Source organism: Sorex fumeus, unplaced genomic scaffold (genome assembly GCF_029834395.1).
Source record: "Sorex fumeus unplaced genomic scaffold, SorFum_2.1 ptg000072l, whole genome shotgun sequence".
Classification (NCBI taxonomy): Eukaryota; Metazoa; Chordata; class Mammalia; order Eulipotyphla; family Soricidae; genus Sorex; species Sorex fumeus.
The window spans coordinates 50,304,371-50,332,141 of NW_026606129.1; the positions used below are offsets into that span (position 1 = coordinate 50,304,371).

Sequence of the window (27,771 nt, forward strand, 5' to 3'; positions counted from 1 at the left end):
TTCACCCGTGGGTATTCTTGGAAAATTTTATCTCCGGAGAAAATGTTCTCTGGAATGAGATTTCCTTCTGCCAGACGTTTCAAATTAATTTAATAGAAAGTGAATCGCCAATTAAAAATCGTATATGTTTTTATTCCTTATGACTTTGAGAAGCCCTTAGATTTGTAAACCGACTTCAGAATTAAGTTTTAATATTGACCAGGAACATTTGCCCTGGTGGGAGCAAGAGCTTGGGCCATCTCGTTTATAGCCCAGAGTTCTAACTTAAGAGCTGTTTCCCTAAATAAGCCGGTAGAAGTGATTCCTGGCAGGGAACCCAGACTCCGTGCAGGGAGGGTGGTGTTTAAAGGACACTAGTCCAGATAAAGAGTTGAATGTACTACCAGGTGTTTTGGAGTCTGGTGTGGGTGGGATATTGTAACTTTATCAGTTGCTGAGTGTTCAGAGACATAATTTTGGAATGATCTTTTTTAAAAAAAGTTCAGCCTTGGAGAAAAAAAAGTCTACAGTTTGAATATGGAAAAGTTGAAATGAACTTTACCAAGGAATTATCATGGCCTGATTATTTTTTGGGGGTGGTGGTGGTCACCCCTAGTGGTTTTCATTGCTCCTGGCTGTGCACTCAAGGGTCACTCCAGGGGTTTTTGGGGACCCTAAGGTGTGCCGGTGATCAAACCTGGTTTGGCCCTGTGCAAGGCAGCCACCCCACCCACTGTGCTCCAGCCTCTCATGCCTGCATTTGGGTCATACCCGGTGGTGCACAGGGGTTACTCCTGGTTCTGCACTCAGAAATTACTCCTCGAGGTGCTTGGGGGACCATATGGGTTACTGGGAATCAAACCTGGGTTGGGCACATGCAAGGCAAACGCTCTACCCGCTGTGCTATCACTCCAGGCCCTCATGCCCGTATTCTTCTAGGAGATTGAAGAGACAGTCTTTGGAGGAATCAAAATTGAGGAAGGAGTTGGATGCATAGTGTGAAATGGCCAAGATCTGTGGATACTGTATGAAAGTTGAAGTAAATGCAGGACTGTAGATAATAAACCCTCTGGTGGTCCAAGTAGCGGAACTGCCAGGACTGCTCTAAGGGACAAGTTAGATATTGGGGATTTGCACTCAGGACCATACACTTGCAAGGAAGGTGTTCCAAGTATACTGTGCTAATTTCTCCAGGTGCCCAAATGCTCTATTGGAATTTGAAAGCTGTGTTTATGCCTCTGTTGAAAGGAGGGGAGAGTGCTGGGGAGGTAGCTGGAGCAGCTAGAGCATGGCTAGGTTTGATCCTTCACATGGCGTGTTTCCCAACTCTGCCAGACGCAGTCTCTGGAAGCAGTGCACCACCGAGTATCCCCCTATCTCCCTCCACCCCCCACCACCCTACACACAAAGAGGGTAAGTGTTTACTGTTCTGAAAAATTGCGTTAGCTAAGTGTACTCATTCATTTACCAAATACTTGGTTTCACTATTTCTCACATTCTGTGGTAGGCCTAGGGCACCCTTGTAAAGGAAGTTTATTCTGCTCCTTAAGGAGCTCAGTGGGAGGTGGGGAACCTATTATTGAGTGTGTCTTCCTACTGTGTATGCTCACATGGTTCCATAGGTGTGTTCAGAAAGAGGGGATTCCTGAGCTGACGTTTGCAGGGCCAGGAAGAATTAGCTGGGGCACAGCAAAGTCCTAACACAAGGCACCACATGTACACGGGTGCCTAAAATAGCACCTGTGAGCCCTGCAGCTTGACAGGGGCAGTCTTGGGGCTTTCTCAGTAATTCTATGATTATAGCTAAGATGTAGGAACCTGGGAAGACTTAATCCCTGGCAGTGGCCTAGACCTTTGGAAAGATCTTGATGGTGGTCCCGTGGCTAGTAACAGAAAAGGGAGTGTTTGGACCTTTAGTTGTGATGAGGTCTGCCAGTAGAAGAAAGATGAGGGGGAAGAGCCATTTGAGGAGAGGCTAAAAAGGTTGAACAGAAGGGATGCCAAGCTGTGATGGGGGAGGAGCCTGTGTTCAGGAATATGTGGGCCAGAAGCCTAAGCATAACCAAGGATTTAATTCACCTCTTCTGCAAATTTGCTGGTGTGATAACCATTGAGAGTGATAAAGTTTGAAGAGGCCCTGGGCTACTTAGACTAGGATTGCTGTTTAGTTGTGGCACTTAATTGTTAAAAAATTCTTCTTGGAATGAGTGGGGAGGGGAGTAGTATAGCAGTTAAGGCGTATACATAACACACACTCAACTTGGGTCTGATTGGTACTACTTGGTCCCCCTGTGTATTAATGGGTTCAACTCTGGAGGTCCCCAAGGATTGCCTTGGGGGTCCCCAGCACTGCTGGGACTTCCTGGATTTTCCCCAGCATTGTAGGACCTGAGCAGCTTCTTCTGGTCCTTGCTTTAAAACTCCAGCTGGTGGGTGAGATTCACTGGGAATTCCCCCCCCCCCCACACCCCCTCCTGATTTCTGATTACTGCTTGAGAATCTACCCCCCCCCCCCCCCCCCCAGTAAATCTCAGTAAAACTTGGGGACATTGTATCTTCCTCAGGGCAGCACAAGTGTATTCACTTGGAGAATAGATGTGTATTCAACTTGTTGAGGCATTTTTGAGCATGTTGAGCTATTTATCTCATGGTTGTTTCAGCCCTTTTTGCTTTCCAAGTCAGACACAGTCTAGGCTCTTCTGGGTTTTTGCACTGCATATCCTACTTTTGGTTGCTCTTGTACTGCGTGAGGAAACTGAGTCAACCAAGCCACAGAGGAAGGAATGTTTCTAGTGTCATAAACTCTTAAGTGACAGAGTTAGGATTTGAGCTTGGTTGAGTACTTGCCTTTGTGTTGCATCAAACTACTAGTAATGATTTTGGATGGATAGCTTTCTTGATGTAGACCAGGATCATGTGTCTGGAGGTGGACAGGGTATCAGGACAATAGAGAAGAGGTAATCAGGTACCCTACACTGAAATCAGGAACTAAGGCCCATTATTAGCACCCAGAGCTTAGTAAGCCTTCCAAGGGCCTGTACTGGTTGCTTGGTTTCTGTGCTGAAGTGAGTTAAGGAGTTAGGGTCTGGGACTGAGGAGCTGGACCTTTAGGAATGGTTAATGGTTTGGTGAAGGATTGATGACAAAATTCACAGCTTTGAGAATTTCACAGAAATGCTCATCTTTTGTAAGAGGTGAGCAAGGGTAGCTTCCCATGAGCCACACCAGAAGTGATCCATGAGTACAGAGCCAGGAGTAAGACCTGAGCACTGCTGGGTGTGGGACCCCCCCCCCCCCCCCACACACACACACACACAAACAAGGATCAAAAGTCAGCAGGGAAGAGACAGGAACAAGATTCAAGATGAGTCAGTTCTCCAGACATTAGGAATATGAATTGTGCTGGTACCCACAGGTACACTATTGAGTTGAAGGGTCAAGAGATAACTGGAAAAAAAAAAGTAAAATTGTGAGTTGCTGGAGGTAAGGCTCAGCAATAGAACAGTTTTCTGTGTGTATGAAGCCCTACATTCAGTGCCAAGCACTCAAAAACCAAAACAAAACCAGAAAATAAATTTTTTTTGTGGAACCAGAAAGATTGTTCAAGGGCTGGAGCACACATGTGGGAGCTCGGGCTAATCTTCCTACACTGTTTAAGGTCCCTTTAGCCCTGCTGGGTATGGCCCCAAAACAAAAATAGAGGTTTTATGGGGGGGGGTGCATACGAAGAGGAGGAGATGTGGGCGACACCCAAAGGTGCTCAGGGGCTACTCATAGTTCTGTGCTCAGGAGTGACCCCTGGTGGTGGTGTTGTGGGGACCATATGTGATTCTAACCAGTGTCCCAGTGGCATGCTCTGTCTGCCCCATCCAAAAAAAAAAGACATAAGGTAGCAGCAGATTCATGCTAACGAGAACTTGAGAAATGTGATGTAAAGATAGGTCCTAGATAACTGAAAGAGAAAGGAGTGAGATAAGCAGGCAAGATGAGGCACTGTCCTTGGGTGAACAGAAAAAGGTAGAAAGAGTAGTCTTTATCATGAGCAACTTTGTGACTGGATCTCATGGTAATTCAATTAAAAAAAGAGTATACTATTTCTGAGGGCATGGAGTCTCCTGTTGGGCATACTCTGGCCCTAAAGACAGCTGATTTTCTTTTTTAATAACCCCATTGGTATGCTAGGGGACCAGTGTGTTTTAAAATTGAAAAAAATTGTCATTGTCTGGCCTGGCATTGACCCCTGCAGACAAATTATGGGTGCCCCACAGTATGAATTCACTGTGCCCTTTTATCCATGTATGCCTTTAGGTCTCTCTTGCTCATAGTCTTCCCTTATTTTTTTTTCCTTCCAGTTTTGGGATCTGTGTTTATGGGCTACTCCAGGCTCAGTGCTCAGACTTCTTATGGTATTTAGGGCACTCTATGCGGTGCCATGGCTTGTACTTTGGCTTCCTTTGTGCAAGGCAAGCACCCAACCCACTGTGCTATTTATTGCTCCGCCCCCTTCCCTCTCCCCCCAGTTCCTTTTTGATGAGAGGTGCACAACTACACAGTGAAAATGACTACTGGTTACTGATCCGTTTTGTGGTTGGATTAGAATAAGAGGGAAGGGTGCTGAATTTTGTATCTTGTAAAGGAAGTCAGTGAGGAGAATTTGATTCAATATCTAGGTTCCCTGGTGTGCTATTTAGATTTGAACCTCTGTGGAGTGTGACTGCTTATGGGCTAGAGGCTTCATAGTACTAGAAAAGTAAGATGCTGGTATGAACATCAGCAGGGACCCAGATGAAGACCACAGAGAAATCATTGAATCTCTGAGGAACATGAAGTGAGAATAATAAATTCAGATAGTTTTCTTTAATGTGCTCTGTGTTTTGGTTAAGGATTTTCCCCTCCTTTTACAGTTAGGTTTTCCCCTCCTTTATCTTAAAAATGTTTCTTTATCTTTGCCATGTTGCTTAAACCCCATCTTTCTTTGCTTTTCCAGTGTTGATACTCCAGGCCTGGAGTAAGGTGATGATTTTGAATGTACAAGTGATTAATCTGTTCATTTCCCAGTGGCTTTGTGTGTCCATGCTCTGGGTATTAACAGCAGTATTTCCATGAATTAGATAGTCAGCTCTGCCTTTTGACTGTCCCCCTTCACTCTGATTATTAGTAATACTGCTCAGATAGCAATTTCTATAAATAGGATTTTAGAGTAGTTTACAAAATTATACCAGCCTGAGGGCTTAATTTAGCCTTAATGAATAGGGTTTCCTATTTTCCTCTTTTTTAGGTTTGATAGCTAAGCATTTTCTTAGCCTTGTTCTGGGTCTTAGGTGGAAAGATGGATGGGGTGCAATGGTTCCATAACATAAATTGAAGGTGTCTAATCTAATGAAGCTATTTTTAATTCTTGGTTGAAACGTGCTTGGGATCCAACTGGAGTGTGCAAAGCAAAGCTCTTATCTCTGGCACTGTCTTCCTACCCTCCTCCCATTAAAAAAAATAGCACTGTCCAAATTACAGACATTGTAATTAATTTTATATCTTTAAAGCTGTTTATAATTTTTGGTCCAGGATTGAAACTCTGACAAAGCGGGTAACTATTTGGTTGTATGGGTTGGAAACTTGAGTAAGTATTCTCCACTTCCTTTGAAATTGGTCATTGTGGTCATTCTATTTTGCTTGTGGATATTTACAAATATTGGTTCCTTTTTTTCCCCCCTGCAATGTCTCTGCTCTCTAGGAAGATAAGGCTTTTAAAGCAGCCTAGCACTAGAAGGTGAGGTACTTGAAAAGCAATTTCTGTAAAAGGAGAATGAATAATAATCACGTAGATGAGATATTGCGGAATTGTAAAAACAGTACAGTGAGGGAAGCTGTATCAAATGGTGCATAAATTTATTTTTAAATTTTAATTTTTGTAGTGCTGGGGATTAAATACCCAGAGCTTCATACAAGCAAGTAAGTACTCTACTGCTGAGCTATATTCCGCACCCCTGTTAAAAATTGTTATTTAGGAATTTTTGATTTTTGGGTCATACCTAGCAATGCTTATGGTTTCCTTCTGACTCTGTGCTCAGGAATCACTTCTGGTGGGGTTTGGTGTGCACGGTAAGCATCTTAATCCTTGTACCATTTTCCCTGCCCCTGACCCCTGATTTTGGGTGTTCTTCAGAGCTGACTTTTAGGCAGTACTTTTTCTGAGTTTAGATTTTTATTTGGAGGCAGGACTGTGTGGCGCATTACTGACAGTGCTCAGGGATCAGTTCTGTGGTACTGAGGGACCATATGGGGTACCAGGAATTGAACTTGGGTTGGTGGCTGCATTCAAGATAAACATCCTGTTGTCCACTGTACTGTCTCTGACCCCTGAGTTTAGATTCGAATAAAGATTTAATATTTTAGGGCTAGAGGGGTTTGCCTTGTTTGTGGTCAGTTCCAGTTCACTCATGATACTTCATGATCACCCCAACAGTTTTTATTTTTATTTTTTGGTTGGTTGTTTTTAAGCCATACCTGTCGATGCTCAGAGGTTACTCTGGGCTCTGTGCTCAGGAATCACTCCTGGGAGGGCTCAGAGGACCATATGGAATGCCAGTGATCAAATCTGGGTTGATCATGTACCTGCTGTCCTACTGCTCTGGCCTGGTCCCTCCCCCTATGCTGTGAGTTACTCCTGAGCACAGAGGAGTAGTCCAAAAACCAGCCTTCCACCTCCACCCCCATAAAACAGTAGAACCACAAAAAATTAATTTTCCTATATCTCCTCTAGCATTGTGGAATGAGAATTATCCTACAAGGACAATTTTTCTTTTGTTTTAGTGTTTGGTTCATATCTGGCTGTGCCCAGAGCTTATTCCTGACTCTGCTTAGGGGTCACTCCTGGTGATGCTCAGGTGGACATATGTGTTGTTGGGTATAGAATGTGGGTAGGCTTGGGGTTGGAGCAATAGCACAGTGTGTAGGGCGTTTGCCTTGCACACGGCCGACCTGGGTTCATCCCATATGTTCCCCCAAACACCGTCCGGAGTGATTCCTGAGTACAGAGCCAGGAGTTACCCCTGAGCATTGCCGGGTGTGACCCAAAAAGAAAAAAAAAAAGAATCTGGGTGGGCTGTGTGCAAGGAAAATAAATGCTGTATCTCCAGTCCCAAGGATTTTTTTTCCTTTATGTCTTTGAGCCACACCTGGCAGTGCCTAAGACTGCTCCTCCCTCAGAACCAGTGGTACTTGGGGTGTCATGTGGTTCCAGAGATCAAACTTGGTGCTTCCACATGCAAAGTGTGTGTACTAGTTCCTGGAGCTATCTCCTTAGCCTGTGGGTATACAGTTTTTATATCCATAGAGATACCCAGTCTTGGTGTTTACTACCATTTGGGGTATGTATAAGCCATAGATTCATTCTTTTTTCTGGGGGAACATCTGACTTAGGTCTTCTTCCTAGCTTTGAGATCAGGGTTCAGTCCTGTGGCACTGGGGCACCATATGGAGTGCCAAGAATTGAACTGAAGCTGGCCATGTGCAAGGCAAGTGCCCTATCCACTGTGCTATCTCTAGCCCCACACAGATTCACTCTTCTAGCAATCAATGCCTTGGAATGCCGTAAGTACAGGGAAGTGTGCCAGTTGAAGGGACCTTAAGGTTGAGTGATACACCTGGGAAGAATATTATGTATGGGGAAATAAATCCACACTGCCCATCTTGGATCTATTTTGGCATTTACTCATTTCAGTGGATGAGTTTTTGTATATAGAGTACGAGAATCTATGTGTAAATACTTTTTAAAAAGATTCTTTAATCATTGGTATCTATGTATTGAAATAGAATTGAAGATGTTTGTTTTGCAATTGTTTTTATGGTCATCTTTTTTTTTTTTCCTTTTGGGTCACACCCAGCGATGCACAGGGGTTACTCCTGGCTCTGCACTCAGGAGTTACTCCTGGCGGTGCTCAGGGGACCATATGGGATGCTGGGAATCGAACCCCGGTCGGCTACGTACAAGGCAAACGCCCTACCCGCTGTGCTCTCTCTCCAGCCCCCTTTATGGTCATCTTTGTTTTACTTCTATTGAGCTTTCTCTCTGTCCCCCTTCTGCATTCCAGTGGTTGATAAGAGACTACTTAAGAAGATTCTTGAGACTGTTTATGGTTATATTTATGGCAGAACCATTTCTGCCTGAGTTGCCATAAATGCCTCTCCTAAATAGTTGGCCTGCAGAGCTGGGTTGAATATTTTTTAGCCAGATTGAAGTTGGGATGGGACACACCCAGCAGTGAGTAAGGGGTGTTCCTGTCTCTGTGCTCAGGTCATTCCTGATGGTATTAAGGGGACCATATGCGGTGCAAGGGACTGAACCAGAATTGACTGTATGCAAGGCAATGCTTTAACCTCTATACAATTTCTTTGTTCCTTGAGTCAGAAAAAGAATTTTGTAGGGGCTGGAGCGATAGCACAGCAGGTAGGGCGTTTGCCTTGCATGTGGCCAACCTGGGTTCGATTTCCAGCATCTCATATAGTCCGCTGAGCACCACCAGGAGTAATTCCTGAGTGCAGAGCCAGGAGTAAACCCTGTGCATTGCCAGGTATGACCCAAAGAGCAAAAAAATTAATAAATAAATTTGTAAACAGTGTTTTTGTTTTATTTGGCTATTAATCAGGGTCTGAGACAACCATCTTTCTTCCTTTTTTTTCTTTTTGGATCACACCTGGTGACACTCAGTGGTTAATCCTGATTCTGCACTCAGGAATTACTCCTGGTGTTGCTCAGGGTACTATATGGGATGCTGGGTCAACTGCTTGCCAGGCAAACGCCCTACTCACTGTACTATTGCTTTGACCCTGAGACACCATCCATTTTCTTCTAGTCCCTAATTTCACTATGAGTAAAAAAGTCCTTGAGTAGAGGTGGATTCTGGACCTTGAGGTAAACAAGGAAGTATAAATAACTTTACTTTTTAGGTTAACTTTCCTGAATAAGTATCTTTTTGTTTTTATGGTATCACTCCTGGCAGTGCTTGAGGGACCATTTGTGGTATCAGGGATTGGGCCAGGGTCAGCTGAGCGCAAGGCAAGTGTGGTCACTCCTGTACTCTCTCTAGCTCTGAATAAATGTCTTGTGTATTTAGTCTTTTGAGCAGTGTTGGAAAGATTGAAATGCCTGAGTAGAGATTTGGTAGAAGACTAGAAGAGAACCTCTTTATTAAATATCTAAAAATAGAATTCATTAAAGTTACAAATTGATAACAGTAGGATTCCTATCTCATTTTCTCTTTCTGAATTAATCTATGAGGTATTTATGCTTACCTGGTAAAGATCACAATATTTTGTCAGAAAGAGTGATGGTATAGACTTAAAAACATAGGCAGAATTGTTTTTGCTAGTCTGAAGATGTGCTGTTCCTAGTTTTAAAAGCAGTTTAAAAAGTGATTAGGGGGTACCAGAGTGATAAGTGAGAGGGTTAGAGCATATGCTTTGCATGCAGGAGGCCCAGGTTTAATTTCTGGCACTGCATGGTTCCCCCAGCACCATCGGGAGCAACCTCCAAGCACAAAGCTGGGAGTAGCCCTGATACTGCTGGGTGTGACCTTTAAACCAGGAAAAGAAGGAAAAAAAGAACAACCAAATTCCCCAAATCAAACAAAAAGTGATTTAGAGATCTGGGAGATAGTTCAGTTAGCTGGAGCACATGCTTTGCTTGAAGGAGGTCCCAGTTCAATTCTTCTGTGGTTCCTTGGGTGTCTGTGGGAATGACCCCCCGAGTGTGGAGCCTGTACTGGTCCCTGAGTACCCCCAGGTGTGGCCCTCAAATCTTATCCTCTACCCCCGCCCCCCCAAAAAATAGTAAAAGGGAAAGTTGGTTCTATTATCAGGGCTTTCTCCCTGTATTTAGAGAATATGTGGGGTCCCCTGTCCCGTGAGTTTTTCCCTTCTGGTTGGGCATTGCTAATCAGAGAGGACCCTGGGGAGGCTGGCTCATCTGTAAGATCCAGTGGGCGGCCCACAGGTCTCCCTTCTGGCTTTTAGGTTGGGGTTCCTTCTTTTTTGATACCCGCAGCTGGAAAGGAAATGGCTGCTCATACTTTCTGATTATGCAGCCTCTGGTGCCCTGGGCTGCCTATGCCCTTTTCCTCTGCGTGAGGGGGTGAAGGAATGTCCTGGCCTCTCCTCTCCATCCTGCCATGACTTTCTGGGAGAATGGGGTCCATTGTGGACTGTCTGCAGGCATAGCCCTCTGCTTCAGTGTCAGGCCTGCTGTAGCCTTTCTGTCCAGTCTGCTGTGGCTACTGGAGGCTGAGGGGCTGGGGAGCCCAGCAAGCAGAGTGTTCAGAGCAGTGGGACTTTGTTTACCCTGTCTACTCTCTGATTGTGTGTGTGTATGTGTGCGCATGCACATGCAACTGTGTGTACATGCATGCTGGAAATCGAACCCAGGGCCACATACAGGGCCACTGAGCTACATTCCTAGCCCAGAAATTTGTTTGTTTTCATTTTGGGGCAACATTCAGGGGTTACTCCTGGCTCTGTGCTCAGGAATTATTCCTGGCATTGTTCCTGGCAGTGTTTGGGAGACTCTCTGGAATGCTGGGGTTCGAACCCGGGTTGGTAGGCCATGTGCAAGGCAAATGCTCTGCGCATGTTATCTCTCTGTACCTCCAGCCCAGATTTTGTCATATTTTGACCCTTTTGCCAGGTCTGAGGTCACCATCTTAAAATTCTTATTTATTTTCCATTTTTGGTTTTTGGGACATACCCATTGGTGCTCAGGGCTTCTTCCTGGCTCTGTGCTCAGGGCTCACCTCTGGTGTGCTCAGGGGATTATGTGGGATGTAGGGGATCAAACCCATGCTTATGCAAGGCAAGTGCTTTTCCTACTGTACTATCTCTTTGGCTCTATGCTTTATTTTATTTGCGGGGGGGGGGGGGTACTCTCCAGTAGTAGTCAGAGGCTACTAGGCTAACTTGGTGTTGCTTAAGGGGCTATATAGTGCCAGTACTCATTGCCTTGTGCATGCAAGGCATGCACTCCACCCTTTTGAGCTCTTTCTCTGGCCCTGAGCTCACTCATATAGCAGTTCTGTGGCCATATTTGGAGAAGCAGGCCTGTTGATCCCATTGATGACTGTCTAGTTTAGGAGTCTGGGTATTCCTAGTTCTTTCTCATACTACAAATCCACTGGGAAGCATGAGGTAAATCTATTTGTGAGTGAATTTAAACTTGAAATAATTTTTTTTTTCGATCAGAGTGATAATCAGCGGGGAGAACATTTACCTTGCACACAGCCCACCCAGTTCAATCCCTGGCATCCCATATAGTCTCTTTAGCACTGCCAGGAGTAAATCCTGAGTGCAGAGCCAGGAATAACCACTGAGCATCACTGGGTGTGACCCAAAAAGCCACCTTCCCCCCCAAAAAACCCAAAACCTTAAAAAAAACCCCTACAACTTCTGGCTGTCCTCAGAGATTACTCCTTGCTCTGTGCTCAGGGATCACTCCTCGAGAGCTTCAGGGAACCATATGGGATGTCAGGGCTTGAACCTGGGTCAGCTGTGTGTGAGGCAATGCTTATCTGCTATTCTATTTCTCTGACCCTGAACTTGAAATTTTTGTTACTAATTTTTTTTGGGGGAGTGTCACACTCGGCGTTGCACCTGGCTCATACACTCAGGAATTACTCCTGGTGGTGCTCAGGGACCATATGGGATGCTGGGAATCAAACCCGAGTTGCCCGCATGTAAGGTAAACGCCCTACTCGCTGTGCTACCACTCTAGCCCCTTGTTTTTACTAAATTTTGTGGCTTGTCCTTAAGTCTGTGCTCTTGAACATGTATTTCCTCTTTTATCCCTCACATCTTTCATTTAATAAAAAATATCTTGTGTGACAAAATTTTTTAAAATTTTGTCTTTCAATTGTATCTTAGTAAAGTTAGCACAGTAGCATTGTCCTCCAGTTGTTCATCGATTTGCTCGAGTGGGCACCAGTAACATCTCCATTGTGAGAATTGTTGTTATTGTTTTTGGCATATCGAATACGTCACGGGGAGCTTGCCAGGCTTTGGCGTGCGGGTGGGATACTCTCGGAGGCTTGCCGGACTCTCTGAGAAGGACGGAGGAATCTAACCTGGATTGGCCGCGTGCAAAGCAAACACCCTACCTACCCACTGTGCTATTGCTCCAGCCCGTATCTTAGTAAAGTCAGAAAAAAATATTTTTACCTGAATTAACTTTAAAACAATGAAGTTGAGCCAGAGAGATTATACAGGGGATAAGGTGGCTAACCTTGTATTATACAGGATTGTACAGGGGTTAAGGTGGCCAACCACAAAATCTTGCATGTGACCAACCCTGTGTGGATCCCTGGTGTACTGAATATGGTCTCTCTAGCACCACCAGATGTGATTCTTGGGGCACAGAGCCAGGAGTAAACCCTGAGCACTGGCAGGTGTGGCCCAACATCACTATCCCCCCCCCCCCCACACACACACACACCGAATAAGCAAAACAGAGACAACTCAGTGAATCGTAAAAGGCCAGAATGTGATTCTCCAGACTGGGGACTTGGCCCTCTGCATTGGGTTACTAACATTTAGTGGTACTGAGGGGGACATTCAGTACCAGAGATCAAACTCAGAATCTTATCTATACAAGACATTTGCTTTCACAGAGCCACACACTAGTCCATGGGATAGGTGCTTTTCTCTTCTCTTGATTTTGGGCCACACTCAGTTCCTGCTTCTGTGCTTAGGAGTGATCCCTATCTGTGCTTGGGGACCATATGGGATTCTGGGAATTTGACCAGAGTTGACCGCATGTAGGGCAGTTATACTATGCCTAACTCCTACATATTTCTTCAGCCCTATTATTTAAAAAAAAGTTTTAAAAAATAAAAAAAAATTGTTTCTTCTGTTACCTGGTTATGGTTGGGGGCTATTCCTAACTGTTCTTGGAGGTCACTCCCACTAGTGATGGGGGAGATCATGTAGTGCTGGGTGTGTGTGTGTTTCTTTGATGCTTGAGGACCACTCCTAGTAATGCTTAGGGAACCATGTCGTGCTGGGATCAAATCGGGGCTCTCACATACAAAGCATGTATTCCAGTCCATTGAGCTAGCTCCCTCACCTCCTTTTACTTTTTTAATGGTCATGGAGAATGGACTCAGCTGCATGTATGTGAGACATGTGCTTTGTCACTTTAAGTTTTGGGTCCCGCCGGTGATGCTCAGGGTTTACTCCTGGCTCTGCACCTGGAATTATTTATTCCTTACTTTCTTACTCCAGCGCTCAGGAATTACTCCTGGTGGTGCTTAGGGAACTGTATGGGTTGCTGGGGATCAAACTTGGGTCAGTCATGTGCAGGGGAAGTGCCTTATGTGCTATACTATCTCTCCAGCCTCCAAATAGGTTTGTTCTGGATATAGGTGTTCTCCCTGATGCCTAACCTGTCAGGTGATTCTTCTGACCTCAGGCCAGTGTGTCTCAGGGAAAAAGAATGAGGTATTTGTGCTTAGTGAACAGGTAAGAGGTAGATCACCAGCTCCTCCCCCACCCCCTCGGAGTATTGTCTTCAGGCATAGAGATATGTGTGCCCAGATGCCTTGCAGGTTATGAAGGGTAGATAGGGAGTCTAGGTGTGGAGGATGAAGAAAACCTGATGGTCCTCGGGGCATTGAGGAAGGACTTTTCTACATGAGGTCTGTATGATTGTATAGTAGGCTGCTGAGAAATTGCTGTTCTAAAACCCAGAGAGGTAGACTTGGAATGGTTCGGAAATTTATCATGATCTTCTGAGTGAAAAAATTCCATTCTTCCACTATGCTTTAATATGTACGGTTTCTTTGTCTTCTTTGGCAGTGTCTTATGAAAGGAGCAGCTGGCGCTGCATTGCCCTGGATGTTTGCTTTTCTTCTACCTTCTTACAGTTAAAAAAAAAAAAGTTAGCCTATTTTATCCTTCTGCTTGAGCATAGTGATGCATTTCTGTTTCTGTTTTAGGATTGGGAGTGGCATTTTGTTTCTATTAAATGCAGGAATAAAATGTATTCGCCATGCTGAGATCATACTTTATTTTGTTTTTATTTTTGTGGGGACCGCACCCGGTGAGAGTGAGGTGGGGACCCACGGCTTACTCCTGGCTCTGCTCTCAAGGAATCACTCCTGGTGGGCTTGGGGAACCATCTGGGGTACTGGGGATTGAATACAGGCTAGCCACATGCAAGGCATATGCTCTATATCCACTGTATTGTTTCTTCCCATATGTGCTTATGTGTTTGTTAGATGCTGCCAAGTGTGGTTTTGTGTTTTCTTTTTCTTGTTTTTTGTTTTGGGTGAATGGGGGTGGGATGGAGTGGGGTGGGGGCTTGGTCCATACCCTGCTGTGCCTGGGGAAACATGTGCTACCAGGATCCAACTGGTATTGACTACATGCAAGGCAACATCCTTAACGCGCTTCTGTCTCTCCCACCCCAAGGTATTGTGCCTTCTAGGGGAGAGCTCTCCAGGCCCGAGTGATAGTATAGTGGGTAGTGTGCTTGCCTTGCACAAGGCAGACCTGGGTTGGATCCCCAGCATCCCACATGGGTCCAGCAATGCTAGGAGTAACCCCTAAATTCAGAGTCAGGAGTAAGCCCTGTACACTGCTGGGTGTACCCCGAAACAACAACCAACAAAATGGAGAGATTTTCTTTCAGAAAGTCCCTCACCATACTCTGAAATTTTGGGTTTTGACTTACTAAGTGATGAGGTCTGTCTAGTCACCCTTGTCCCTTGCTTTTGGTAAGAGAGGCAAAATATTTAGCATCATGTGGAAACATGGAGTACCCTCAGAAGCAGGAAGCTGGGCATGAGAAAGGAACCAGAAATACCAGGTCCCCTGGGACTTCTGGTCTAAAGTGGCCTTTAGTAAGGTCCTTGACCCCTGTGCCTCAGTAAAACTGGAGCAGATTATCCTCCCCAGAAGCTACTGAGGGGAAATAGATGCTCACTGATACTGTATCCTCCACTTCTCCATGATTGCTACTTGTTATTTTCATATCTGTCTTTTTCTTCTGGTATAAACTAAGAGCTTGACACTTAATAGAGGCTGATCATATTTCTTAGGTTGAACTATGGGTTCAGGGTTGTGTCTTAGTTGTGCTTTATAATTATGAACTTCAGATAGGTTATCTCATATGTACCAAGTATTATTTGGGGGCCATATCTGGAGGAGGTCAGGGTCTTTCAGGTGGTGCTTGTATGACCACGTTGGTGCCAGGCATTCAACCTGGGACTCCCCATGCAAAGAATGCACTAAACCCTCTGACCTCTCCCTTTAGCTTTGATGGTGGATGGGAGATTGGTGTATACACACACTCACGCACACACATCTTTTTCTTCACGAAAGGGCACACTGGGCTGTGCCTGGGGGCTACTCTCAGTTGTGTTCATGTGGTGCCCAGGCCCCCCTGCTGGAAAGCATGCACTTAGCCTGTTGAGCTCCTTACTCCAGTAGACCAGAGGGAAGCAGCCACCCGTAGTAGTCCGTGGCATTGCTGGCAACACAGAGCAGGCCACTGTAGTAGGCGAATAGAAGGATTTCAGCAGAATAGAAGAAGCCTTCTTGTGGCAACAAGTCTGTTTTCATTGCAGGCACCCCTGAGACCCTGTCAGTGTAGGAGGATTATTGACATTGGTAGTTTTATTAGTTTGGATCTGAGGTGGAGCAAGCAAGACCCTCAGTCATGTGCATTGTGATGCCTGCATTCCTCAGCTAGTCTGTTCATGTAGCTTGTCTGAAGCACAGAAACATTGCGCTGTAGGAGATTATGGGTGACTGAATTAAGATGGTTTGTATTTGCTTTATATATTTATTTGTAAGCTTTTTTCTCCTTCCCTTCCCTTTGCTGCTGTTGTGATGACCCATGGTCAAACTCATGCTCTCATACTTGCTTGTGCTTGCCATGGCAGCGCACTTGAGTGCTGCACATGTGTTTGCTGGGGGGCAGGGCGTCACTCTGGTGCTCACACACTTGCCATCCATGTATAACATTCCTGGTTGTGGTATACCAGAGATTGTACCGCTGGGGCTGGGGAGTCCACTGGAAAGAAACTTGCTTGGTGCCTGTGGGCTATACCAGAGACCTGACTCATGGCCTAAAGCTTGTAAGGCAGTCACGTTTTGCCATAGAGTCATCCTGTCTCCTCTCCCTCCCTTTCTTCTTTTTTTCCTCTCCCCCACCCCTGCCCTTCATACCACAGTGGTGCTTAGGGCTTATTTCTGGCATTGTGCTCATAAAGCTTGCGGGGACAATCATCCACAGTGCTGGGGATTCGAACAGGGGTTGGCTGCAGGTAAGGCAAGTACCTTAATCCCTGTATTCTCTTTGGCTCCATTTTTTATATTTCATTTATTTTTGTGGTGCTGGGGATTAAACTCAGTGTCTCACACATGCAAGGCAAATGTTCTACTGTTAAGCTACATCCCTGATCTTCTCTCTATATATTTAATTTTATTTTTTAAAATTTTGAGTCACACTCAGGGGGTTGACCCCTAGGGGGTTCTCTTGACCTGGAGCTCACAGGACCATGAGTGTACCAGTGAGTGAACTGGGGCCTCCTACAAATAAAGCATGTGCTCAGCCCTTTTCGCTGACCCTAGGTTGTTTTTTTTTTTTAAAGTTGTATCACATGAGATAGTTACAAAATTTTCATGTTTGAGATTCAGCCATACAATCATGAAACACCCATCTCTCCACTAGTGCACATTTTCCACCACCCTCATCCCAGTCCTCACCCTACCTCTATGGCAGACAGTTTTCCTAGTACTCTCTCAAAATTTGGGCATTATGTTTTTTTTTTTAATTTTATTTATTGAATCACCGTGAGAGCAGTTACAAAGCTTTTGGGTTTAAGTCTTGGTCACACAATAAAACACCCGTACATTCATCAGTGCCCATCTTCCACTACTGAAAACCCCAGTGTACCCCCATCCTGAGCATTATGGTTTGCTAGAAATTTCCCACAACCATTCAAGTGTACCTGCCAGGGGCAGACACTAGATAATTTGTTTTCCATTGCTCATTTTGAATATCATGAGAGCTCACATGGCCGCAGTTGTTAGTGTAAATTTCTAGATTGTAAATGGTTAGGTTCCAGAGACATCTCTGTATGGCACTAATCCATTTTGAGATTCAGTTGGGAGTCTCTGGGCCAAGGCTGTTGGTGTGCTCAGATTGCACTTGGAGGCAGATTGTGGGTGTGGCAGCCAGTCTACTGGGTGGGTGGGGACCCGGGGAGGGTCAACCCAGGTCTTCTGCCGCCATGTGACCTGGAGATTTACTCCTGTAACCTGCATACTGGTGTGTGTGTGTGGGGGGGGGGTGGGTTGCTTGTGGAAGCACTTGGTCACCGGGATTCCATCTGGAGTAGGTGGGGAGAGTGCACCTGCTCCATCTGGGGTGCCCCTGTGAAATTGACTCCATATGGGGCCCAGAGAGATCTCTTTGACTCTGTGGTGTCTTCTGGGACTTGCTATTGTGTCTCTGGGCCAGAGTTGTTGGTGCGCTAAGTTGGTGCCCAGAGGCAAATTGTGGGCATGACAGCCAGTTTGCTGGGTGGGTGGGGACCCACGGAGGGACAGCTCTGGTCCTCAGCTGCCATGCAGCCTGGAGATTTAGTCCTGGAACCTGCATACCTGGACCTTGCTTGTGGAAGCTCTTGGTCACCGGGATTCCATCTGGAGTAGGCGTTTTCTTTTCTTTTCTTTAAATTTATATTAGTGAAATACCATGATGTACAGTTGTAGACTTACAAATTTTTGTGCTTGGGTTTCAGTTATACAATGATTGAGTATCCATCCCTCCACCAGTGTCCATTTTCCAACCACCAATGAACCCAGTATCTCTCTCACCCCCCCTGCCCCCCCGCCTCTGTGGTAGGGCATTCCCTTTTGTTCTCTCTCTCCTTTTGGGTGCTGTGGTTTGCAAAAGAGGAGTTGAGTAGCAATCATGTTTGGTCTATAGTCTACTTTCAGCATGCATCTCCCATCCTGGGACCCATCCTGGGAGGATCCTCCCAACACCCTTTACTTGGTGCTCCCTTCTCTATCTGAGCTGCCTTTCCCCCTAGTATGTGCAGCTGGCCTTCGAGCCATGGAGTGAACCTCCTGGTACTTATCTTGACTGTTTTTGGGTGTTAGTCTCCTGTTTTGTTACTTTATATTCCACAGATGAATGCAGTCTTTCTATGTCTGTCTCTTTCTGACTCATTTCACTTAGCATGATACTTTCCATGTAGTACCACTTGTATGTAAATTTCATGACTTTATCTTTTCTAACATAGTTGGAGTAGGAGCTTTCTGTAAGTTTTAAAAGTCTTTATATTGCAAGAGGTCTTTCACATGCATAAGCTCGTCTGATGACCCTGTTTAATAATCGGGAAAAATTAATGAAGAAAGGAGTTTGAATTAGGAATTGTTTTTAAGATTAAATACTATTTAGCAACCTTACTAGGTAATTTAGCCTGTGGGCAATGAAGGGACTGTCCCTAGGTCCCTTGTAAGTTTCTCTGAGCAGCCTTTGTGTCTCTGATTCATCAGTAGAAGGACTTTGGTGGAGGTGGACTAGTTCTGTATCAGGGCAATAGGACTGTTCGGGGAGAGAACTTTAAAGAATGGATAGGCAAGTGATATTTTTCTTTCAGTTTAGGGAGTCACACCTGGCAATTCTTGGGTTACTCCTCTGCTCAGGGATCACTCCTGGCAGACTGGGGGTCCCAGTGGGGTTCCAGGATTTGAACTGGGGCTGGCTGCCAGCAGTGCTGGTTGCCCTACCTATTGTACAGTTCGCTCTATCCCCAAGGCAGACAAACTGAGATTTGGGCACCCACCCCAGTCAGTGACACAGTGACCTTTGATACTGCGCCTTGTGTAAAGCCATCCTTGTGAGATCTTGGTGAGATGGTGTTCTGAGAACTTGGTGAAGGGTTCTCCTTTTAGATTGATTAGGATAAGGATGTGTGGGTGTGTGTATGTGGGTGCTTTGGGGGATAATTGAGGAAGGTCTGTGAAGAGATGGGAGGGAAAGAAGATAAACTCTGGAAAGGAGATGGGAGGAGATGATGACTCAGTGAGTGGAAAACTTCGCTGGGTTTGGTATGTTCTCAAGTTAGCTGGAGGAGTTTGGAGACAGGAGATTACTGTCAGGAGAAGGGGTGGGGTGAGGATTAGTGACTGTTGTGTGGCCAGGTTGGCTTGCACTAGTGGTAAGTATGAGCAGCCCAGATAAGACAGAGTTGGGATGGTGTAGATGGAGCCACCTATAAAGAGAAACCTAGGATGTGAAGAATGATGGAGGCTGAGAGCCAGTGCTAGGTGGTATGCTGTACAAGAGGATACAGCTAAAATCCTTCAGCACTCAGGCTGCGGCACTCAGGAAAAAGTGGGTAAAAAAGACTAGAAGGGACACAACACAGTGAGGTTGGGGGCACTGGCACGTGATTAAAATAAGGCATATGGCTCACGTGGCAGACCACATGCCCATCCTTTGTGAGGTTCTAAGGCCTGTCCTCAGCTTCTGTTACCGCCCCCTGTCCCTACCACTGGATGTGACCCTGGGTGCCATGGAACACTGCTAGGAGTGACCCCTACATGAAAAAAAAAATCCACACTTTTATGCTAACCCTGGGGACCATTTGAAGGATGGAGAAAGGAGCCATGTAGGTGGTAGGTAATATCAGCTCCGAAAGCAGCTGGGCTGTGGGAGTGCGTGAGGCCTGGGTGAGGGCGCCCTCATGCCTAACACTGCACTCCCCTACCAGAGAGAGAATTCCAGCCATTTTTCCTTCTGTTCACTGTTTCCACATGGCTCACTTTCTGTACATACTACTTTGCAAGTCTCCAGTCTCGTTCGTTCAGCTTGGCTTTATATTTATTTCATCTTTTAGGGGAAATCGGGTGACCACAGCTATCTGTGCTTGTTTGGGAGTTCCTCCTGGCTCAGTACTTGGGAGACAATGTACTTTCCCCCCTTTTTTGCGGGGGCTACACTTGCCCTGTGATCAGGTCTAACTCCTGGCTCTGCATTCAGTGGTCACTCCTAGTGGACTCGGGATCATGGGTCAGCCTCATGCAAAGCAAACACCTTACTTACTGTATTATCTCTTAGGTCCCTGCATTCTTTCTTTTTATAGCCTTTGTGTGGGGGGACTCTCCCAACTGTTGCTCCGGGCGTAGGGGACCCCACCAGTGAATCTCAGCCAGTCAGGCTGGTAGTTCAGTGCAAGGACGTGAGGGTGCCAAACTATTTGTACCCTGAAGAGCTGGGAGCATGTGGCCACTCTGGAGGTGCTGGGGACCTTTATAACCACACCTGACAGTGCTCAGGGGCCTCCAGGGTGGCACTGTGATGCTTGGGAACCATGTGTTGAGAAGTGAACCCGGGTAGGGATCTTTTGGGTCACACTTGGCGATGTAAAGGGGTTACTCCTGGCTCATGCACTCAGGAATTACTCCTGGCGGTGCTCAGGGGACCATATGGGATGCTGGGACTCGAACCTGGGTCGGCCGCGTGCAAGGCAAATCGGCTTACCCGCTGTGCTATCACTTCAGCCCCCCATATTCATTTTTAAATTGTTTTTATGGTCTTGTCTCCAAATATGTATCCTTATTCCCTCCCCGCCCCCCACATGCACACACACATTCTCTCCAACTTCTTCCCCTTCTTTTTTGTAGTATTGGTGGCAGAACCATATTGCCTATATGCAAGGTATGTACTCTACCACTGAGAGCTACACCCATTGCCTTGAGGGTGATGACTTATACACTTGTCTCAAACTCTGCCTTATAAAGTATTCTGTTTGACAGACTTCCTTTGTGTTTAAAGCTCTTTTAGAGAATATAGTATCTTATAGGGGGTAGCCCCAGGTGTAAGTCAGTGGATAAAGAGTAAGGGTAGTGCTTAGAAAACAGTCAGAATCTAATCTTTTTTCATATCCGCACCATTAGGCCAGGTGGGCTGGGTGATCAGTGTAGAGGGCTCGGCTGCCTGTGGTCACAGCCTTACTAGCCTCCCTGACCGGTCTCAAGCTCTGTGCGAGGAGACCTGCCTTACAGGCCAGGGAGGTGTGTCAGCTGTGAGTGCTGCTGCAGTTCTCATGATAGCTGATGATGGGGGCGTGTGGACGGCCAGAGATGCTTGCTTTGATGTGAGTAAGCTTTGGCTCTAGGTCGAGTAACTTGTCAGCTGGTTCTGGTTTTGTGGTGGATAGTCATCACACTGTCCCCCACATTACCCGGGAAGTTGATGGACAGCCTTGTTTCAGGACTGAGGGAGCTGCTGTGCTCACCTCAGAGACTGAGCTGCTGTCCCATTGCTTGTGTTATGAGGATCCTGCAGATAAAGGGCTGGCGGTGCTTGTGGTGGGCCTATTCCACTTTTCTTACTGAGCCTACTGCTTTTCTGGTGGGAATTGGCCCACAGAGGAGGGGTGAGGGATTTATCTGCGTTTCTCTAGTGCTGCATGCACAGCATGTAACTCTGATTTGTTTTGGTATTTTTATACATTGAAAATTTCATTTGGGGTCAGAGAGAGCTTCACAGGATTGAGCACATGCTTTTCATGTGGGAGACCCAAATTTGATATCCAACATGCATGGTTTTCCGGGCATACCACAGAGCCAGCAGTAGCATCATCAGGTATGGTCCCCCAAAACAAATAACATTTCTGGGATGGAGAGGTAGTACAGAGGTTAAAGTGTTTGCCTTACATGTGGCTGACCCAGGTTTGATTCCTGCCCTCATGCAAGGCCCCATGAGCATCTTTAGGAGGATCTCTGAGCACAGGGTCAGGAGTAAACTCTGAGCACCGCCAGGTGCAGCTCAAAACTAACCAAACAAAACTTAAAAGTTCTGCTTCAAATAAATCATGTATTTTTATACTCGCTTTAAAAATCACTTCAGGAAAGCCAGAGAGATTGCATAGAGTCATGACTCTTGCCTTGCATACAGCAGAATCTGGTTTGACTCCTTGCACCATGTATGGTCCCTTGAGCACTGTTGGGAGTAACTATTCAGCACAGAGCCAGGAATAAACCTGGGCACTGCCAGGTGTAGTGCCCGTACCAAAATATTTGCTTTTCATTTATTGGGCCAGTCGTGTGGTTTAGTCGTACTATACTGTACTTTCCTTGCATGTGTGAAGCCCTAGGCTTGATCTCCAGCACCATATACAAAAAAGTTAAGGGCTGGAGCAGTAGTACAGCAGGTAGGGCGTTTACCTTTCACACAGCTACCTGGGTTTGATGCTCAGCATTCCATATAGTACCCCCAGCACACCAGGAGTAATTCCTGAATGCAGAGCCAGGAGTAACCCTGGAGCATCACCAAGTGTGAGCCAAAAAGGCAAAAGATAAATAAACAAAGCAACATTTTATTTATTTTCCACTGAAATAATTTTGAAGCAAAGTAAACTCAGATTTTGGCATTTCCACCAAGGTTCTCAGACCTAAGAGATAGAATAAGTTTTATTTTGAATCCAAGTTTTCTGAGTGTTGTCCTGTAGGGCGGAGAATGCGAAGAATTTCAGCATCAGGGAGGCGTGGGCTGTGCTGGAGGAAGGCTGGGAAGACAGCAGCTGGAAAAGCTGCTGAGCGCTGCTCGGGGAGCTGCTTGTCGGAGTGGGTGTCAGGCCTCCAGCAGCAGGCTTGGGGAGGGAGGGCTAAGTCTCTTGTGTGTGTGAAAATTATACCACGACATAAGTGAGTGAAATTATTTTGAATTTAGTGAGGTCGGGCGTAAACTATGGCTTGTTGCTGAGTTGGTGAAGCAGGAGTAGTTACAGACTTTTTCTGGTGTGGACTACTCTGGTCTCATTTGGTGTGTGAGATGAGTTAGCATTTACTGGCCTTAGAATGAGTCCTGCCTGCACCTTGTGTATCTGTTGGTGGCAGGCAGTTTGGTAGCAGACCCTGAGCAAAATTATTCCAGGCCAGTACTGACTTTTCTCATTCTTTAGTCTTTGAAAATCTATTCTTCAGTCTTTGAAAATCTACTTTTTTAGAGATAACTACGTCACTGAACTCCTGATGACTTGTAGTGTTTGATTTTTTTCTTCTATCCCCCTGATTATTTAGCAGAGATCACACCCAAGTGGTCCTGGCCCTGATTTGAGAGTCACTCCTGGAGGTGCTTTGGAGATCATGCAGTTTTGGAGTTGTATATACTAGCTAGATCAAGGTATAGAACATTTATGAAGCCAGGGAGATAGTGATAGAAATGTTCATATCTTTTTGGGTATATACCCAGGACTAAATTGTTAATGTATTTGATATTTTAGTCCTGGGAGTTTTGTTTATGTAATTCTCAAATTTTAGTTTTGATTTTTTTAATTATGGAGAATTTCAAATCCACTAAAAAATATACTAGTACAGTGAATCCATATAGGTCTTAACAAGTTCCAGCAGTCATCAGTCGGTGGCTACTCTTTCACTGTCCATACACTCAACCATTTTGTCATTCTTTTTTTTTGTTTGTTTGTTTTTTGGGTCACACCCAGTGATGCTCAGGGATTACTCCTCTTTCTGCACTCAGGAATTACTCCTGGCTGTGCTTGGGGGACCTATATGGGATGCCGGGGATCGAACCCAGGTTGGCTGCGTGCAAGGCAAACACCCTACCCGCTGTATTATAACTCCAGCCCTGCTTCATTCCTTTTTGAAGTAGATCTCGAACACCTTTTCACTGTGTCCATCAGTGGTTTAGGATATTTTTAGAAGTTCAGCTTCTGCAGAAAGGCTTCCTGTTCCTTCTCTCTGGTGTTCTTTTTGATCCTGCAGGAAGGACTCCTGATTCCCGATACTTCTCATCTTGGTGTGATTGCTCTTGGTTACCTGTTTTTTCCAAGTAGCTTTTGAACTAGGATCCAGCGTAGCAGAGGAGGCTCATCTGAGGACTTGGCAATGTCAGTTGTTGTTGTGGTCACTGCTTTCTGTTGATTGTCCTCATGTGCTAGACACACTGTCCTGAGAGGAAGATGAGAGGTGCATTAGTGGGCACTTGCTGTGGTAGGCTTGTGACTGCCTATCTGAGATGGCTGCTCTGGAACACAGGGGCTTTCTCCAATTTGAGTTCCTGCATTCCTCCCAGACCTTACCCTGTGTTGGAAGGACAATAGGTTTTTATCATAGATTGGTAGTAATATTTAGAGATAATCAGTCTCGTGCACAATATATGGTCTCCTGAGCCCTGCCAGGAGTGGTCCCTAAAAGGTTAATGTTTTTCATACCAGTGAAGTGTAGTGTGAAGATTAGTACAGAGCCTGAAAATACTGTCTAGCTTCCCACTTCTGTCCTCCTTGTTCTCAGCACTTATATCTGTGTACCCACAGACCTGAGTCCAGAGTTGTTCTGAAATGGCTCAGTCAGTACCCTGATCCAGAGGGCTGGTCCAGTGAAGCAACAGTATAGGCACAGGTCACTACAGAGACCTTCTTATTTGGAGTAATTATAATTAGCTAATAAATTTTCTATTGCAGTTTTCCTCTGAGATAGTCAAGTTTGACTACAAAAACATAGCGCTCTGTTTTGATTCATTAGTTGTCTGGGTGCTCACATTCCCGTAGTCTTATTCTGGCTCTCTGTGAAGTACTGTTACTCCCAGCTGAAATTTATGACTTCTCCTGCCCACCATGCCCATCACTCAAACAATACAAGAAGTGCCAAGGCCAGGGATAGACAGGGGTTAAGACTTTTGCTTGCACACAGCTTATCCTGGCTCCAACCCCCAGCCACATATATTCCCTCCTTCCCCCAGTCCCACCAGGAGTTGCTTCTGACCACAGAGCCAGGAGTAAGTGCTGAGCAATGCTGTATGTGGCTTAAAAACAAAACCAAAAGGGGCAAACAGTTTCCTTAAGCTGCTTTAGCTTGGCCTACCTTCCTTCCTTTTCATCTCATGTTATTAATGAAGGAGTTCATCTTTAAAAGGGAGTTTAAATGTTAAGGCTTTTTGTTTGGTGGGGGAGGAATTGGGGCACCAGGTGGTGCTCAGGGGACTGTATGTAGTGCTGGGTATTGAACCAGGGTTAGCCACGTGCAAGGCAAGTGCTTTCATCCCTGTACTACATCTTTGACCCCAACATTTTGTTAATATTCTAAGGTACATAACCTTTGGCCCCGAAATTTCACAACTAGGATCTTTGTTTTTGGGTCACACCTAACTGCTTATTCCTGGTTCTACACCTATGGAACACTCCTGGCAAAGTTTGGGGGGATCATATGGGGTGCTGAGGATGGAACCCGGGTCAGCCATATGCAAGGCATATGCCCTACCCACTGTATTACCTATCTGGCCCCACATCTAGGACTTTTTACTCAGATTTCCTCCCAGAAGAATAATGCCAGTATGATGGTGAAAGTGCACCCTATACAACAAAACACTCAGGGTATGTATTTATTTTTTTGCTTTTTGGGTCACACCCAGCGATGCACAGGGGTCACTCCTGGCTCTGCACTCAGGAATTACCCCTGACGGTGCTCAGGGGACTATATGGGATGCTGGAAATCAAACTCTGATCGGCCGTGTACAAGGCAAATGCCCTACCCGCTTTTGCTATCTCTCCAGCCTCCACTCAGGGTATTTAGACCCTGGATTATGCCACACGTAGCATGGGTGAGTAAGGAGATAGAAGCCACCCTATGGGGCTGAGGTCTACCAGTCCTAGTAAAATTTAAAAAGAAATGCTTGGGGCTGGAGCCATAGCACATGTGTAGACAACACACCATATGTGTTTCCATGGTTTGAACGAGGCTCTGGCCACATGCACGGCAAGTACTTTCACTCTTGTACCAGCACCCATGTATTATCTCTTCACCTTGTATTATCAACATTATAATTTTAATTTTTAAAATGAAATAAAGTAATTTTTTAAAAAGAAATTTAGTAAGAGAAATGTGAAGGGCTATATTTATGTTCAAGAGAGAACACAGACTTCTTCAGAGGGGAAAAAGCCTTTTTTAAAAATTTTTTTTGGCGCGTCACACCCGGCGATGCACAGGGGTTATTCCTGGCTTTGCACTCAGGAGTTACTCCTGGCGGTGCTCAGGGGACCATGTGGGATGCTGGGAATCGAACCCGGGTTGGCCGCGTGCAAGGCAAACACCCTACCTGCTGTGCTATCTCTCCAGTCCTGGAAAAAGCCTTTAAAAGAGGTTGTGTGAGGGTCTGGAGCGATAGTACAGCTAGTAGGCACACGTCCGAGCTGGATTCGATCCCCAACATCCCATGTGGTCCCCCATGCATAGGAGTAATTCCCGAGTGCAGAGCCAGGAGTAGCCCCTGAGCATTGCCAGGTTTGACCCAAAAATCAAAAACAATCTGTGTCTGTGTGTACACATTATGTATTTAGAGATATGAAATACGTCATTTGTGGACATATTTAAGCTTGACTTGCTGATGTAGAAAGAAACCTGCTTTTTAGTTACACTTTAGTGTACAGTGGAAATTTGCTTTACCTCAGTATGAATACTTCAATTGGATTGTGTGTGATAATAAGGAACAGACATCTGATCATTGTGAGGTTAACTATAAATCTTTTGAAACTGTTAGTGGGGAATCTGATACTGGGAAACAGTAAGTTCAGCCTCTGCTTAAATACTGGTGGAGGTTCAGCTCTTGGACCTCTGAAGTCAGTGATGATCTGCTCTCAGATTTTTTTCCTTCAGGAGGGAAGACTCCTGGGAAAGGAAGATAAATCTATTTTTAATCTTAAGCAAACATAGCCCAGTGGAGTAATTTCAGGCTTCAGTGTGTTATTTTCTTCCATTATAACCTAAGTCAGTTTTAAAATAAAGTTCTATTGTTTTTTTGTTTTGGGATCTCAGCAGCGGTGCTCAGGGACTACTCCTGACGTGTTGTGGGATCGCTCCCAGCTGTGCTGAGATTGGATCTGGGCCTCTTGCCTGCAAAGCATGCTCTGTAGCCCTTTGAACTGTCTCCCAACCCCTAAATCCCTTTTTTGTATATTTTGTGTTTGTAGAGGAAAGTTTTTTCAAAATACTCCCACTTCCTTCCTAACTTGGATATGTTTTGAATCACGTAGCCTAGTTCTTTGGTGCTTGGTACCTGGAATAGTAATGGACACTGGGACATTGGGATAAGAGGTATGGGGTTCAGGTTGCACAGTTTACAGAAGTTATCTGCTGACTGCCTCCCAGGTATTGATGAAAATTCCTGCTTTGCCAGATAGGAACTGAAATCATGGAAGGAGGTGACTCTATCCCATGTTTCTATTTCTTTCCACTTTCTCCCCATATTGAATGGCATACATATTTTTAATATTTAATTATATAACTTCAAACTTTCGGGAAAAGTACAAGAGCAGTATAAGGAACTCCTAAATATTCTTCCCATAGAATCATTGTTTATTTCTCTTACTTTGTTCATTTTGTCATTCGTCCTCTTTTCTGACTATCCCTCTTTGTCTTTTAGACCATTTATAAGTAATTGGCAACTATAATTCCCCTTTACGCTCAAGTATTATTTCCTCTGATCAAAGTCATTCTCTTACATAACCACAGCGTATCTCTCAATATCAGTTGTCCCAGTAGTGTTTTCTGTTATTGTTAATGCTCTTGCTCTTGGTATCTGGCATTTAACCGAAGGCCTCATACATTGAAGGCATGTGCTCTGCCACTGACCACATCCCCAGCCTTGTAGTGTCTTTGATAGCCCTGTAAGACTACACATAAGATAGTAGTTTTGGGGCCAGAGAGGTAGCTCATGAATTAATTGAGTGCACATTTTGCATGCTTGAGGCCTGGGTTTGATCCCCAGCACAA

The 27,771-nt window shown here is 45.3% G+C and overlaps 1 protein-coding gene across 3 annotated transcripts in view; it reads left to right on the forward strand.

The window, feature by feature from the left end:
- DAG1 (dystroglycan 1) overlaps window positions 1-27,771 on the forward strand; it is a 64,174-nt gene that overhangs the window by 839 nt on the left and 35,564 nt on the right. The window lies entirely within an intron of this gene.